The sequence below is a fragment of the Aegilops tauschii genome, unplaced genomic scaffold (genome assembly GCF_002575655.3).
Source record: "Aegilops tauschii subsp. strangulata cultivar AL8/78 unplaced genomic scaffold, Aet v6.0 ptg001076l_obj, whole genome shotgun sequence".
In the NCBI taxonomy this organism is placed as follows: domain Eukaryota; kingdom Viridiplantae; phylum Streptophyta; class Magnoliopsida; order Poales; family Poaceae; genus Aegilops; species Aegilops tauschii.
Genome location: NW_027333287.1, coordinates 12,501 through 30,000, shown reverse-complemented (window position 1 = coordinate 30,000; position 17,500 = coordinate 12,501). Strand labels below are relative to the sequence as shown.

Sequence of the window (17,500 nt, the reverse complement as noted above, 5' to 3'; positions counted from 1 at the left end):
GCAATAGAAATAGAAACAAGGATAGCGAACGGGTTACCTACTCCTAAGGGTCAAAGCAAGCCCTTTAATTCAATTCTTTATTCTTACATTAAAATTCTTACATTAAAGAATGAATAAAATCTCCCCAAGTAGGATTCGAACCTACGACCAGTCAGTTAACAGCCGACCGCTCTACCACTGAGCTACTGAGGAACAAGGGGGGATTCGACCTCCTAGAGTTCAACTCCCGCTCTCAACCCATGAACAATATGAGTCCGAAGCTTCTTTCGTAACTCCCATAATTTCTTCGTAGTGGCTCCGTTCCATGCCTCATTTCATAGGGAAGCCCAAAGTGGCTCTATTTCATTCTATTTCACTTCCTAGCACTTCCTATCATTTAATATCCATCCCTTTGGTCTTATTGACATAAGAGATGTCATTTATAGTCTATCTCTTTCTATATATGGAAAGTCAAGAAATTCTCATCGAAACATCGAGAAATTGTGCATATAGAAAACTCTAAAGAAAGAAAAAAAGGAGACCCATGCCATGATTTTCAAATCTTTTCTATTTAGTAGTCTAAGTTTCTCGATGAGGATAATTAATTCGGTCGTTGTGGTCGGACTCTATTATGGATTTCTGACTACATTCTCCATAGGTCCCTCTTAGATCTTCTTTCTCCAATCTTGGATTAGGGAAGAAGGAGATATTCGCGACTACTGGCGATTTCATTATGGGGCAGCTCATGATCTTCATATCGATCTATTATCCACCTCTGTATCTATTCTTTCTTAGCTAAACAGGTGGAAGATCTATCCAATTTGGTTATATTATATCATGGACTCGAAAAACGGATCTGAATTTGACTGAAATGCACGATCTTCACAGGTATCACTTTTCACGATACCTAAAAGGTGGAATAGCGATTTTCGAACCATTTCCTATAAGAGAATGGTTTCCATTACTTTGAGAAATGGATTCTTATATCAAACTATAGCTATTGCATTAAAGAAGAAAAGAAACTAATAGAAGTCGAAGACGCGGAATGATAGTGAATAGAGAGAAAGATTCTTCTGATTTTCTTGTTTCTATCTACTAGACGCCGTAGAGAATTGAGAATTTTCATGTCTTTCAATTCTCGTACTCGTAATTGGAAAGTTATGGAAGGAGACCCATCATTTTGCAATGAAAACAACATATAAAACTCTGGACAATTTCGAAATCAGGCCAAGCGTCTTAATACATATGCAAAAAAATGCATTATTGGCCCACCATTGATTAGAAGATTTAGCTTGTATGAATCGCTATTGGTTTGATACGAATAATGACAATCGTTTCAGTATGTTAAGGATACAGATGTATCCACAATTCATTTAGAGTTACTTAATAGTCTATTTCTTATACCATATCTCTATCCCGTGAAATTCTCGAGCCAAAAGATGGATGCATATGCTGTGTTTCATTTTGCTAAATGATATCAATTAAATGGTGTATCAATTCCATAAATTGCATATAGCAATAAATAAATCAGCAAAATTCTTTCTAATATTTTAGATAGAAGAAATGTTTCTTCTATCTAAAATATTAGAAAGAATGTACCCTTCTATCCAAATCCAATTTGCATCGATAAAATAAATCCAAATTCCAGTAGTAGATGAATAATTGCAAATTTGTGTGTGTACGAGATTAGAATAACTTCAAAATAACTGACATAATTTTGTATTTTTCCTGATCAGAAAAATACATGAAAAAGAAAGGAGGTAGAAAAATTTTTGGATTTATGGTTAAAGAAGAAAAAGAAGAAAACAGGGGTTCTGTTGAATTTCAAGTATTCAGTTTCACCAATAAGATACGGAGACTTGCTTCACATTTGGAATTACACAAAAAAGATTTTTCATCGGAAAGAGGTCTACGAAGACTTTTGGGAAAACGTCGACGTTTGCTGGCTTATTTGGCAAAGAAAAATAGAGTACGTTATAAGAAATTAATCGGTCAGTTGAATATTCGGGAGCAGTAATTTAATCGTTCAAATTTTTTTCTTGTTTTATTATTTTTTTAGTAGTCTTATAGTAGTCTTAGATTTTTCATTTTGATGAGCCTCGCTTTGAGGAATTCATGGAATAATCCATTTTCATGGAATAATGAATTAAGGAAGAAAGGATATGAGTCTACCGCTTACAAGAAAAGATCTCATGATAGTCAATATGGGCCCTCAACACCCATCAATGCATGGTGTTCTTCGACTGATCGTTACTCTCGATGGTGAGGATGTTATTGATTGTGAACCCATATTAGGCTATTTACACAGAGGAATGGAAAAAATCGCGGAAAACCGAACTATTATACAATACTTACCTTATGTAACAAGGATATAGAGAGATTGTAGAAAGGGAGTTGTAAATTCCTTAACTTAAGAAAGAAAAAAGAATAAAAACACAGATACATAACATAAAAAAAAGAATAAATAAGACGAGATTCGACCTCCCCCTACATATTTAATTTCCTCTCCTATACAAAAACTAGCAAGACCCACTCCATTGGTAATTCCATCAATAACACCCTTATCAAAAAACTCCGTGAGTTCGGTTAACCCTCTTATACCGAGGGTAAAGACCCTAGTATAGAAAATATCTATATAACCACGATTATATGACCAACTGTATATATTTTTTTTTACTTGATCTAAAAATTCTTTTTTAGGATTTCCTTTGTAAAAAGAGTTTATTAAATCCAAATTCTGAAAAAAAGAATAAGCGGATCCATAGAAGATATATGCTATGAATAAACCAAAGATAGCTAGACTTACAGAAGAAATTGCATTAGTAATAAATTCATATGAATTTACAAAAGAATTAGAACTTTCCTGGGTAAAGTTTATTGAGGGAGTTAACCACTTTGATAATATGGTTAACTCTGCTATTCCATTACCAATTCCTCCATTATCAAAAGAGATTCCTATGAATCCAATGAACAAAGTGAAAAGTAGTAATATAAGAAGAGGAAATAACATAGTATTTCCCGTTTCATGCGGATAGGCAAAAGTGTTTTTAGCCCCAAAAGACGTAGTAAAGGATCCTATCCTATTTCTTGTATTACCTTGAATTTTTGGTATATTTTGTGAAAAAAAAGAAACTCCACTCTTCGTTGTTGATAAAACGAAATCCCTATTCACTCCTTTGGGTATCCTTTTTCCCCATAAGGATATTGAATACAAGGAACTCTCTTTAGTGCTACTGTAATTTTGAAAATGAACACGCAAATACCCATCAAATGTAAGTAAATATATCCGAAACATATAAAAGGCAGTTAATCCTGCAGTAAAGGAGGCTATTATTCCAAAAAAGGGCGAATACAACCAACTATTACTAAGGATTTCATCTTTGGACCAGAAACAAGCAAGAGGTGGAATACCACAAAGAGAAAGTGTACCCCATAAAAAAGTAGTTCTTGTGATTGGAATGTATTTTCTTAAACCGCCCATAAGAACCATATTTTGACTTTTATCTGGTGAATATCCAACAAGAGGTTCCATTGAATGAATAACGGATCCGGATCCCAAGAACAATAAAGCTTTTGAATAAGCATGAGTGATCAAATGGAATAAAGCAGCTTGATAAGAACCTATACCTAGAGCTAACATCATATAACCCAATTGAGACATTGTAGAATAGGCTAAGCTTCTTTTAATATCTCTCTGAGCAAGAGCTAAAGTAGCTCCTAAGAATAGTGTTATTGTACCTACTAAAGAAATAAAACTCATTATCAAAGGTAAAGATATGAAAAGAGGAAGAAGTCGAGCTAGAAGAAAAATTCCCGCAGCAACCATAGTTGCTGCGTGTATAAGAGCCGAAATAGGAGTGGGCCCTTCCATAGCATCGGGTAACCATACGTGAAGAGGGAATTGTGCGGATTTCGCAACTGCACCAAGGAATAATAAAAAAGCACACAAAGTAGTAAGTAAAGAGTTAATTCCATTATTAGGAATCCAGTTATTAGCTATTTTGAACAAATCCCTAAACTCTAAACTACCTGTTATCCAAAAAAAACCTAAAATTCCTAATAATAGACCAAAATCCCCTACACGATTAGTTACAAAAGCTTTTTGACAAGCACTCGCTGCGATTGGTCGTGTAAACCAAAAGCCTATCAATAAATAAGAACACATTCCCACGAGTTCCCAAAAAAAATAAATTTGTATCAAATTGGAGCTAGTAACCAATCCCAACATGGAAGTATTGAAAAAACTTATATAAACAAAAAATCTCAAATATCCTTCATCGTGAGACATATAACCATCACTATAAATAAGAACCAGGATTCCTACAGTAGTAATTAGCATTAACATAATAGAAGTAAGTGGGTCAATCAAGTATCCAAATTCTAAAGAAAAATCATTATTGACGGTCCAAGACCATAGATATTGATAGATCGAACTTCCATTTATTTGTTGAATAGACAGTTGAACTGAGAATACCATAGCTATACTTAAGAGTAAAACACTAGGAAAAGCCCATATGCGACGAAGATTTTTTGTTGCTGTAGGAATAAGAATAAGGCCAAATCCCATTGACATAATAACTGGAAGTGGGAGAAGAGGGATTACCCATGCATATTGATATGTATGTTCCATAAGAAAAGAAATTGCAATTTTTACTTCAATTTTTACTTCAATTTTTCTATAAAATTGTTTCCGATTCACCAAACCAATTCTTATCTCTTTCTGAAAGAATAAATAAAAAGAATAAGAAAAAATACTGAAATTCTTAATTTTTCCAAAATTTATCTCATTGAAATAATTAAAAATTAAGAATGGGTTTAGTTGGTTAAATTAAAAAAGTTAATAAAATAACTTCGTTACCTAGTTATTTTATTAACTAAATAAAGATATTTATAAAAATAAAAAAAAAAGTGGAATCATTTTACTTTCTATTCATAATTCATTTTTATATTTCTTTAAAACAAAGATGAAACAGCTCTCTTGTTCCATAATTAACTGATTGAGTGAATTCCAATGAAAACCTATGTTTATAAGAAATTATCGAATAGTCCTTACTTCATATAGAACTAAAATCCTAATGACTATAAATTACCTAAGTTTTAGAATGTCTTGTTTAAGAGACTCAGTATTTTTTGTTTTGATTGGAATTCCTTTCCTTTATGGAATACCATTCTGAACTTAATTAACTATTTTCATTTTCCCTTCTTTTTATCCCCCCGTCTTATCTTATATGGGGGATAGGCTTCCATACCATATATCTATATATGGAGTATACTTGATATATAAATAGATATAAATAGATTTAAATGAGAAACCTTTCTATATTCTATATTATTAAAAAACAAGTATAAAATATATAAAGAAAAAATGTTAAAAAATTCTTGTTGTCTTATCCGCATTAGACAAAATGAAGTAAAAAATAATTCAAAATTTAAGTATCTTTCAGTATCTAAGTATAAATACTAATAAAAAGAAGAAAGAAGGATTGATTTGCAGCAATAGATGTCTTTCACATACAACTAGAAAAAAGTAATTTCCTTTTTGAATGGCAGTTCCAAAAAAACGTACTTCAATGTCAAAAAAGCGTATTCGTAAAAATATTTGGAAGAAAAAGACTTATTTTTCCATAGTACAATCTTATTCTTTAGTAAAATCAAGATCATTTTCGAGCGGTAATGAGCATCCAAAACCAAAGGTTTTTCTGGGCAACAAACAAATAATAAGATTTTGAATAATATGAATTGACTTATCAAAAAAGAATTCCAATTATTTAATAATTTTGATTCTTCTTTGAATGTACTTTTATGTGTCGAATTACTCGGTACAATATTCTTAGAACAAAAAACCCTCTTATCTTATATATACAAGAAAAAAAAGTTTTGTTTGGTATACTGTGTGCTAAGTATTCTTTTCCTATCAATGAACTTTTCATAATTTTCATAATAGAATCCTCATATTCTATTATGAAAATTATGAAAAGTGGAGTATTCTTACAATAGGACTTACAACTTCCACCTATCTTCTCCAAAATCATAAGGTTAGTAAATCTTATTAATAAGAGCATAAAGACTTTCATTCTAGAAATTTTAAAAAATCCAAAAGCCTTTTCCATTTATCCATTTTAATTTCATCATTAAATAGAAACCCTTTTGGATTTTTTTCATTGTATTGAAAGAATTTCAAAATGTAAACGAGAAATTAATTAGAAAAAATTAGTTCTACAATTGCAAGTTAGAAAAAAGAAATTCCAACTCTTTCAAGCAGTGTTTGTGTTTCTATTGGGCAAAGCAAGAGTTTATTGTAAAAAAAAATGGAAACGATACTACCAAACGAAGTCTATTTTAATGAAAACTCTAATGTTCCTAAATTTATGGACTTTCCCAATATCGACGATTCCCAAGATAATAGCTATTATTCTTTTAAGTTACCTATTATTTGAAGTTTGCCGCCATGTGAAATTGGTAGACACGCTGCTCTTAGGAAGCAGTGCTCAAGCATCTCGGTTCGAATCCGAGTGGCGGCATTCTTGAAAAAGAATACAATAGATTAGAAATCAATTCTCGAAATTTACAATTTTGTAATGGGACCTTCCCCTTATGCTATTTGCAACTTTAGAACATATACTAACTCATATCTCTTTCTCAACGATTTCAATTGTGATTACGATTCATTTTATAACCTTATTAGTTCGTGAACTTGGAGGATTACGTGATTCGTCAGAAAAAGGAATGATAGTTACTTTTTTCTCTATAACAGGATTCTTAGTTTCTCGTTGGGCTTCCTCGGGACCATTTTCCATTAAGTAATTTATATGAGTCATTGATCTTCCTTTCATGGGCCCTGTATATTCTTCATACCATTCCTAAAATACAGAACTCTAAAAATGATTTAAGCACAATAACTACGCCAAGTACTATTTTAACGCAAGGCTTTGCCACATCGGGTCTTTAACTGAAATGCATCAATCCACGATACTAGTACCTGCTCTACAATCTCAGTGGTTAATGATGCATGTCAGTATGATGTTATTAAGCTATGCAACTCTTTTGTGCGGATCCTTATTATCTGCCGCTATTCTAATCATTAGATTTCGAAATAATTTCCATTTCTTTTCTAAAAGGAAAAAAAATGTTTTAAATAAAACATTTTTCTTTAGTGATATTAAATATTTTTATGCAAAAGAAGTGCTTTAAAAAGAACCTCTGTCCCTTCATTTCCAAATTATTACAAATATCAATTAACGGAGCGTTTGGATTCTTGGAGTTATCGTGTCATTAGCCTAGGATTTACCCTTTTAACCGTAGGTATTCTTTGTGGAGCAGTATGGGCTAATGAGGCCTGGGGATCCTATTGGAATTGGGATCCTAAGGAAACTTGGGCATTTATTACTTGGACCATATTCGCAATTTATTTACATAGTAGAACAAATACAAATTGGAAGGGTACGAATTCTGCACTTATAGCTTCGATAGGATTTCTTATAATTTGGATTTGTTATTTTGGTATAAATCTATTAGGAATAGGCTTACATAGTTATGGTTCGTTTACATTAACACCTAAATGATTACATAAAATAAAACCTTCATGAAATGAAGGTTTTTACTTTTATGTTTTATTTGAGAACCCCTTGAACGCCTTCTCAAAGGGTTCTCAAAAATTCGAGATAGATCTAATTATACTTTTTTACTTATTTCTGCATTAATAGAGCAGACGAGTAAAAAAAAGCAAACCTATTTAGGATAATAATTGGATAAGAGAGCCTCTACCCTGTCAACGGATAGGGAGAGAACAAAATCTGGATAAATACCAATTCCTATTACTGGTAAAAAGATACAGATTAAAATAAAGAGTTCTCGTGGTCCAGAATCCACAAAATTGCGTTTGGAACATTAAATAGCTTGTATCCATAGAACATCTGGCGTAACATAGATAATAAATAAATAGGAGTTAATATCATTCCAATTGCCATTACAAAAGTAATTAGTGTTTTTGGCATTAACAGAAATTTTGGACTAGTAATTAGTCAAAAAAATACTACTAATTCTGCGACAAAACCACTCATTCCTGGTAAGGCAAGAGAAGCCATTGAAAAGCTACTAAACATGGTAAAAATTTTAGGCATTGGGATGGATATTCCCCCCAGTTCTTCGAGATAAACAAGACGCATTCTATCAGAAGCGGTTCCTGCCAAGAAAAAAAGTGTAGCACCAATAAATCCATGGGATAATATTTGTAAAATAGCTCCATTGAGTCCAATGTTGGTTATGGAACCAATTCCTATAATTATGAAACCCATGTGAGATACAGAGGAATAAGCTATTCTTTTTTTGAAATTTCGTTGACCAAGAGAAGTTGAAGCTGCATAGATTATTTGGATCGCTCCTATTATTACTAACCAGGGCGAAAAATAGATAATGAGCATGAGGTAACAATTCCATGTTGATCCGAATCAATCCATATGCTCCCATCTTTATAATATTCCCGCTAAAAGCATACATGTACTATAATGTGCTTCCCCATGGGTATCTGGTAACCACGTATGTAGGGGTATAATCGGCAATTTGACAGCATAAGCAATAAGGAAGCCAAAATATAAAAGTATTTCCAAGGTTGCAGGGTATGATTGATTAATTAATCTTTCCAAATCTAATCCTGGTTCGTTGGAACCATATAAGCCCATACCCCATGAACTCCGATTAAGAAAAAAATGGAACGCCTGCAGTATACAAAATAAACTTTGTAGCTGAATATAGACGCCTCTTCCCCCCCCACATGGATAAAAGTAAGTAAACAGGAATTAATTCTAACTCCCACATGATAAAAAAAGTAAAAGGTCTCGCGAAGAAAATAATCCTATTTGACCACTATACATTGCGAGCATCAGGAAATAGAATAATCGCGAATTCCGTGTAATTGGCCAAGCTGCTAAAGTAGCTAAAGTAGTGATAAATCCTGTCAATAAAATAGATCCTAATGAAAGTCCATCGATTCCCAATCTCCAGTGGAAATCGAAGACCATCTATCCATTTATAATCCTCCTTTAATTGGATTAAGGGATCCTCCAGTTGGAAATGATAACAGAACGCATAAGTCATTAGAAGGAATTCTAATAAACAAATAGATATAGTATACCACCTAACGACTTTGTTTCCCTTATGAGGTAAAAAGAAAATTAATGAACCTGCAAATATCGGCAAAACAACAAGTATTGTTAACCAAGGAAAATAACTCATGATAAAGTGATAAAGACAAGATACGTTTTGACCAGAAAAGCCCGTGCTCGATTATTTCGAGCACAGGCTTCTTCGGTAAAGAGGAATCAGACGATTCGAGTGAAGTTTTTTGTAACGTATCAATAAGATAGAGCCATGCTACGTGTTGTTTCAGGCCCTAAAATAAACGCGGACACTTAAAAAATCTGTCGGCAGGCAGATTCACATCTCTTACAACCCACACAATCTTCGGTTCTCGGCGCGGAAGCAATTTGCTTGGCTTTACATCCATCCCAGGTATCATTTCTAATACATCTGTGGACAAGCTCGTACACATTGAGTGCATCCTATACATGTATCGTAAATTTTTACGGAATGTGACATTGGATCTATAAATTTTTCTTTTCAACATAAAATTTTTCGATCTGGTAAAATGAAATTAGTACTATAATGAGTCATATGTATTGTAGACACCAGACGAAGCAATGGTTTATCCAAACTTCAAAAATAAAAATCTATTTTTTAATCTGTTTGTGAGAAAGCGTGAAGAGAGCCAAGAGACTTTAATTTTGGATTTCAACAATAAGAAATAAGAAGAATTTTACGAATTGTACAGACGAATTCGAATTAGCCATAAATTGGCTATCGTCTTTCAATATAAATTATTGCAATATTCAAATTGCAATATCAATGAATTACAAATACAAAAATTCATTTAAGTGAAAAAGAATACTATGCAATAATCTACTAAAAAAAGCAATAATCTACTAAAAAAAATGGATATTCTCAAATAATACTAAGAAAATAGTATTGATTTCTATTTATTTTAATATGTGCGCCTTTGTTTAGAGGATTCTATGTCTAATTATTCAAAATTCTAATTATTCAATAAATTAGATTGATTGATACGAGTGGATTTCCTATTACGATGGATGGAAGAAAGAATGGATAGTCCAATAGCGGCTTCAGCAGCCGCAAGGGCTATAACAAAAATTGCGAAAATATCTCCTTTTAATTGGCGACTATCAAATAGATCAGAAAATGTTACGAGATTTAGATTAATTGAATTCAGTATAAGTTCAAGACATATTAGAGCTCTAACCATGTTTCGGCTTGTGATCAATCCATAGATACCATCGAAAATAAATAGACACTCAAAAAAAGTACATGCTCAAACATCATTAACTAACTCCTTATCAATCTCGATTCATTTCAATATGAGGGCAAGAATTGAACCGATTCAATTAATTACAATAGAACAATTACACAACAAAGAGAAAATAAAGGAGGTATTTGTTGGCAGTAGATGGATTTTACTAAATCAAAATTGTGATTCTTTAGTTATTTATTTAGATTTGCAATTCTTATAATTTGTACTTTTTCTAAGTTTTCTTATTGCCGAGCCATAGTAATTGCACCTATTAAAGAAACTAGAAGAATTATGGAAATGAGTTCAAACGGAAGATAAAAATCGGTTGCTAAATGAATTCCAATTTGTTGAACATTATTTATGAGACCCTGTTCTACTATTTGGTTTGATCTTGTAGTCCAAAGAATTCCATACACGACGTATCTGGATAGTAGTCATTAGCGAAAAAACAATAGTTATACAAACGAGTGAAGTGAACCCATCTCCAATAGTCCAATAATTCTTATCTTTAGACCATTCTGAGCCATTTACGAACATTACAGCGAATATGATCAAGACATTTATGGCTCCCACATAAATAAGAAGTGTGCGACAGCTACAAGTAGGAATTTAATAAAAAATAGAATAAGGATATACAAACAAGAACTAATCCCAGCGAAAAGCAGAATAAATGGGGTTGGTAAGTAATACTACTCCTAGACCCCCTAGTAGAAGAACAAATCCCCCAAATAGCATAAGAATCTCATGTATTGGTCCATGTAAATCCATTATGGATAAAAAGAAATTAATAGTATAAAATTTTTCATGAACTGACTAAAACTAAAGGATTCAAGGAAGGAAAAAAGGGATTTGGGTATTTTTTTTGTGTATAAACTGTATAGTTATAAATTTATTATATCACGAAAATCTAGTCTGATTTAAAATAAGAAATAATTTCCATAAGCAGTAGTTTTTTCTTTATAGTTTAATTTTAAAGTTTAATAAAGAATTATTAGATTTTTATACAAAAAGACAAAATCAAAGTTTAGTAATCAGTAATCGTTCTTGAATTCGAAGATTTTTCTTTGTTTATTTTACTTTCAGACGAATTCCTAATTGTTTGAATGTGTAATCTCCCATTATGGAGATTGGTAACCGACTTAAAGCAATTTGATTGTAATTCAATTCATGACGATCATAGGTAGAAAGTTCATATTCTTCAGTCATTGATAAACAGCTTGTTGGACAGTACTCAACACAATTGCCACAAAATATACAAACTCCGAAATCATACTATAATTAAGCAATTGTTTTCTTTTAATATCCTTTTCAAATCTCCAATCCACAACGGGTAAATCTATCGGACATACGCGAACACATACTTCACAAGCAATACATTTATCAAATTCAAAGTGGATTCGCCCTCGGAAACGCTCTGGTGTAATTGATTTTTCATAAGGGTAGTGGAATCGTTATAGGTAAACGATTTGTGTGGGATAAGGTAGTTATGAAACTTTGACCTATGTACCTTGTAGCACGTATTGTTTGTTGACCATAACTCATGAACCCAAGTTACCATAGGGAACATATTCATTCTAAATATCTATGAAAAAGATATGTTTCTTTCTCATGTTTGAGAGAGCTTTTGTGTTGAAAATATTCTTACTATTATTGTATATCTTATTTATAGTGAAACAAGTTGAGAAGAGGTTGTTAATAAGAGATGCCCAGGGAAATAGGTAAAAGAAATTTCCATCCAAGATTTAATAACTGATCCATTCTCATCCTCGGTAAAGTCCATCTTATTGTGATAGAAATGAAGAGAAATAAATAAGCTTTAGTTAATGTAATAAATATACCATTGTCATTTCCAAATTCCAACTGCTTTATTCATTTGGAAAAAATCAAAAAAGGATATATAGGGAATAGAGAAATTCCACCGCCCAAGTAGAGAACTGTTACAAATAAAGAAGAAACTAATAAATTAAGGTAAGAAACAAGATAAAATAACCATATTTGATACCGGAATATTCAGTTTGGTAACCTGCTACTAATTCTTCCTCCGCTTCTGGTAAATCAAAGGGTAATCTTTCACATTCTGCCAAAGAAGAAATTAAAAAAAACCAGAAAACCTATAGGCTGACGCCAAATATTCCATCCAAAAAAACCGTATTTTGACTGTGCTTCAACTATATCAACTGTACTTGAACTGTTAGATAATCATAGTCGATGATAACATCACAGTTCCACCGCTATTTCAAAACCGTACATGAAACCTTAGCTTCATACGGCTTCTCTATGATCAGAAAAAAGAAAGGACTGTTTTGTTCCTAGCCCTGGGGCGTAGATAGAATTAGAATAAAATAAAATAAATAGATTTGAAAGTCCTAAATTAGACCAAAGGAATTCCGTCTGCTAGAATAAGAAAAGCGCTTCCGAATTGATCTCATCCTTTATAATATAATGAAAATTTTTCTTTGTTCAGTAATAACTTAATCTTGGAATAAAACACTTGTTACTTGTATAGGAATTCAATTAATAAATGGAAAGAGTTGGGTATTAGTTCATGAGCAATTCTGCATGAATATGGATAGAGGAAGGAAAAAATGAAAATTTTTCCTAGTGCACTCCATATCTTTTTTACTATTCTTCTTTCCCCAGGGAGGGGTATTCAAAAGAAAAAATGGATAAAGGGTTAATTCGTTCTTGATAGCCATTTCCTTAACAAGTGAATGGGAACATACTCTGGATCGGAATTCCGAAGAAAGTACTACTTGATAATTTCTACAAATTGCAAGTCCTTATTATGATTCCTTTTATGGGCAAAAATCTCTAATGTTTTAGATTTTCCATTACTAATCCTTTATGTACTTTAGTGTTCCTAACCCTTCACTAACTTTTGGTGGATTCTTCTTATGGATTATTAAGTTATAGTAATAACTAGGAGTATTCTAGTATGGAATTCCATATCGTGAATCCTTTATTCTTGGCCGCTTCAAGATATGATGACTAATTAAAAAATATCAACCTTGGGATAAAGAGTTTACACTGCTTATGTTTACTTCCACTTTTTTCTTGTACGTAGGAAATGAGATTTTTTCTTTTTACTACAAATTTTTAAGCTGTTTTTGTTTCACTCATATAGCTATCTAGTTTAACTTACCAACCCAAATACTAATAAGAAAAGGAATATAAATAGTTAATGGATTTTATAGGAAAAAGATCTATTTTAACGAATCACACGTAGAGATATTGCTAGCACACAAAAAGTTAATGGTATTTCATAACTAATGGATTGAGCAGCAGCTCGTAGACCGCCTGAAAAAGAATATTATTATTTGAGCTATATCCTGCCATAAGAAGACCAATAGGAGCTATACTTGAAATGGCAATCCATAAAAAAACACCAATACTAAGATCGGGCTAAAACAAAATGATATCCCAAAGGGATAACTAAAAAACTTAATAATAAAACTGATATGACTGCTATAGAGGGTCCAATGCTAAATAAAGAAATATCTCCTCGGGATGGCAGAATATCTTCTTTTAAAAGTAGCTTAGTCCCATCTGCTATAGCTTGAAGCAGGCCCAGGGGGCCAGCATATTCAGGACCAATACGTTGTTGTATCGACGCAGATATTTCTCTTTCTAACCACACAATTACGAGTACCTCTATTGTTATTCCCAAAAGGAGGGTCAAAATGGGTAGAATCGATATCAGTCCATAGACTTCTTTTAATAATTCCAATTTCGAAAAAGAATTGATAGTTTCTACCTCTACCCTATCTATTATCATTTCAACGATCAACTTCCCCCATAATGATATCTATACTACCTAATATCGTCATGATATCAGCCAATTTCATTTTTTTAACTAGCTGAGGAAGAATTTGCAAATTAATAAACCCGGGTGGACGGATTTTCCATCTCCAGGGGAAAAGGCTATCATCTCCTACTAGATAAATCCCTAATTCACCTTTTGGGGCTTCTACTCTTACATAAAGCTCTTGTCTTGACAATTCAAAATTGGGCGAAGGTTTTTTACCAAGAAATTTATACTCAAAATCATTCCATTCAGAATTCTTTTCTTTCTTAAAGCGTCGGACTTCTAAATTCTCATAAGGTCCTCCAGGAATTTTTTCTACAGCTTGTTGAATTATTTTGATGGATTCCCTCATTTCACCAATTCGTACTAAATAGCGAGCTAACGAATCCCCTTCTTTTTGCCATTGGACTTTCCAATCAAATTGGTTGTAAGACTCATAAGGATCTACTTTACGAAGATCCCATTGTATTCCAGAAGCTCGTAACATCGGTCCCGATAAGCCCCAATTTACTGCTTCTTCTCCGCTAATAAAACCTACTCCTTCAACTCGCTCTAAAAAAATTGGATTCTGTGTAATAAGTTGTTGATATTCAACAACTCCGCGTAAAAAATAATCACAGAAATCTAAACATTTATCGATCCATCCATAAGGTAGATCGGCGGCTACTCCTCCGATGCGAAAGTAATTGTGCATCATTCGCATACCTGTAGCAGCTTCAAATAGATCATATATTAATTCTCTCTCTCTAAAAATATAGAAAAAAGGAGTCTGTGCGCCGAGATCCGCCATAAAAGGTCCAAGCCATAGCAAGTGAGAAGCTATCCGGCTTAATTCTAACATAATTACCCTAATATAGCTGGCTCTTTGTGGTATTTGAATATTCTCCAAGAATTCTGGTGCATTTACTGTTATTGCTTCTGTAAACATAGTAGCTAAATAATCCCACCTTGTTACATAAGGTAAGTATTGTATAATAGTTCGGTTTTCCGCGATTTTTTCCATTCCTCTGTGTAAATAGCCTAATATGGGTTCACAATCAATAACATCCTCACCATCGAGAGTAACGATCAGTCGAAGAACACCATGCATTGATGGGTGTTGAGGGCCCATATTGACTATCATGAGATCTTTTCTTGTAAGCGGTAGACTCATATCCTTTCTTCCTTAATTCATTATTCCATGAAAATGGATTATTCCATGAATTCCTCAAAGCGAGGCTCATCAAAATGAAAAATCTAAGACTACTATAAGACTACTAAAAAAATAATAAAACAAGAAAAAAATTTGAACGATTAAATTACTGCTCCCGAATATTCAACTGACCGATTAATTTCTTATAACGTACTCTATTTTTCTTTGCCAAATAAGCCAGCAAACGTCGACGTTTTCCCAAAAGTCTTCGTAGACCTCTTTCCGATGAAAAATCTTTTTTGTGTAATTCCAAATGTGAAGCAAGTCTCCGTATCTTATTGGTGAAACTGAATACTTGAAATTCAACAGAACCCCTGTTTTCTTCTTTTTCTTCTTTAACCATAAATCCAAAAATTTTTCTACCTCCTTTCTTTTTCATGTATTTTTCTGATCAGGAAAAATACAAAATTATGTCAGTTATTTTGAAGTTATTCTAATCTCGTACACACACAAATTTGCAATTATTCATCTACTACTGGAATTTGGATTTATTTTATCGATGCAAATTGGATTTGGATAGAAGGGTACATTCTTTCTAATATTTTAGATAGAAGAAACATTTCTTCTATCTAAAATATTAGAAAGAATTTTGCTGATTTATTTATTGCTATATGCAATTTATGGAATTGATACACCATTTAATTGATATCATTTAGCAAAATGAAACACAGCATATGCATCCATCTTTTGGCTCGAGAATTTCACGGGATAGAGATATGGTATAAGAAATAGACTATTAAGTAACTCTAAATGAATTGTGGATACATCTGTATCCTTAACATACTGAAACGATTGTCATTATTCGTATCAAACCAATAGCGATTCATACAAGCTAAATCTTCTAATCAATGGTGGGCCAATAATGCATTTTTTTGCATATGTATTAAGACGCTTGGCCTGATTTCGAAATTGTCCAGAGTTTTATATGTTGTTTTCATTGCAAAATGATGGGTCTCCTTCCATAACTTTCCAATTACGAGTACGAGAATTGAAAGACATGAAAATTCTCAATTCTCTACGGCGTCTAGTAGATAGAAACAAGAAAATCAGAAGAATCTTTCTCTCTATTCACTATCATTCCGCGTCTTCGACTTCTATTAGTTTCTTTTCTTCTTTAATGCAATAGCTATAGTTTGATATAAGAATCCATTTCTCAAAGTAATGGAAACCATTCTCTTATAGGAAATGGTTCGAAAATCGCTATTCCACCTTTTAGGTATCGTGAAAAGTGATACCTGTGAAGATCGTGCATTTCAGTCAAATTCAGATCCGTTTTTCGAGTCCATGATATAATATAACCAAATTGGATAGATCTTCCACCTGTTTAGCTAAGAAAGAATAGATACAGAGGTGGATAATAGATCGATATGAAGATCATGAGCTGCCCCATAATGAAATCGCCAGTAGTCGCGAATATCTCCTTCTTCCCTAATCCAAGATTGGAGAAAGAAGATCTAAGAGGGACCTATGGAGAATGTAGTCAGAAATCCATAATAGAGTCCGACCACAACGACCGAATTAATTATCCTCATCGAGAAACTTAGACTACTAAATAGAAAAGATTTGAAAATCATGGCATGGGTCTCCTTTTTTTCTTTCTTTAGAGTTTTCTATATGCACAATTTCTCGATGTTTCGATGAGAATTTCTTGACTTTCCATATATAGAAAGAGATAGACTATAAATGACATCTCTTATGTCAATAAGACCAAAGGGATGGATATTAAATGATAGGAAGTGCTAGGAAGTGAAATAGAATGAAATAGAGCCACTTTGGGCTTCCCTATGAAATGAGGCATGGAACGGAGCCACTACGAAGAAATTATGGGAGTTACGAAAGAAGCTTCGGACTCATATTGTTCATGGGTTGAGAGCGGGAGTTGAACTCTAGGAGGTCGAATCCCCCCTTGTTCCTCAGTAGCTCAGTGGTAGAGCGGTCGGCTGTTAACTGACTGGTCGTAGGTTCGAATCCTACTTGGGGAGATTTTATTCATTCTTTAATGTAAGAATTTTAATGTAAGAATAAAGAATTGAATTAAAGGGCTTGCTTTGACCCTTAGGAGTAGGTAACCCGTTCGCTATCCTTGTTTCTATTTCTATTGCATTCTATCTCATCGTATCACATTCTGTTCTACGATTCCACTTCGACAAAAGGAAAGAGCATA

General features: G+C 32.9%; 1 long non-coding RNA gene and 2 other non-coding genes across 3 annotated transcripts in view; 1 reads left to right on the top strand and 2 right to left on the bottom strand.

Moving 5' to 3' along the window:
• LOC141037206 (uncharacterized) overlaps positions 1-17,500 on the bottom strand; it is a 25,210-nt gene that overhangs the window by 3,881 nt on the left and 3,829 nt on the right. The window lies entirely within an intron of this gene.
• Positions 121-192, bottom strand: TRNAN-GUU (transfer RNA asparagine (anticodon GUU)). The gene has a single exon. It is a non-coding gene; the product is annotated as a tRNA-Asn (tRNA).
• TRNAN-GUU (transfer RNA asparagine (anticodon GUU)) lies at positions 17,247-17,318 on the top strand. Its single transcript has one exon. It is a non-coding gene; the product is annotated as a tRNA-Asn (tRNA).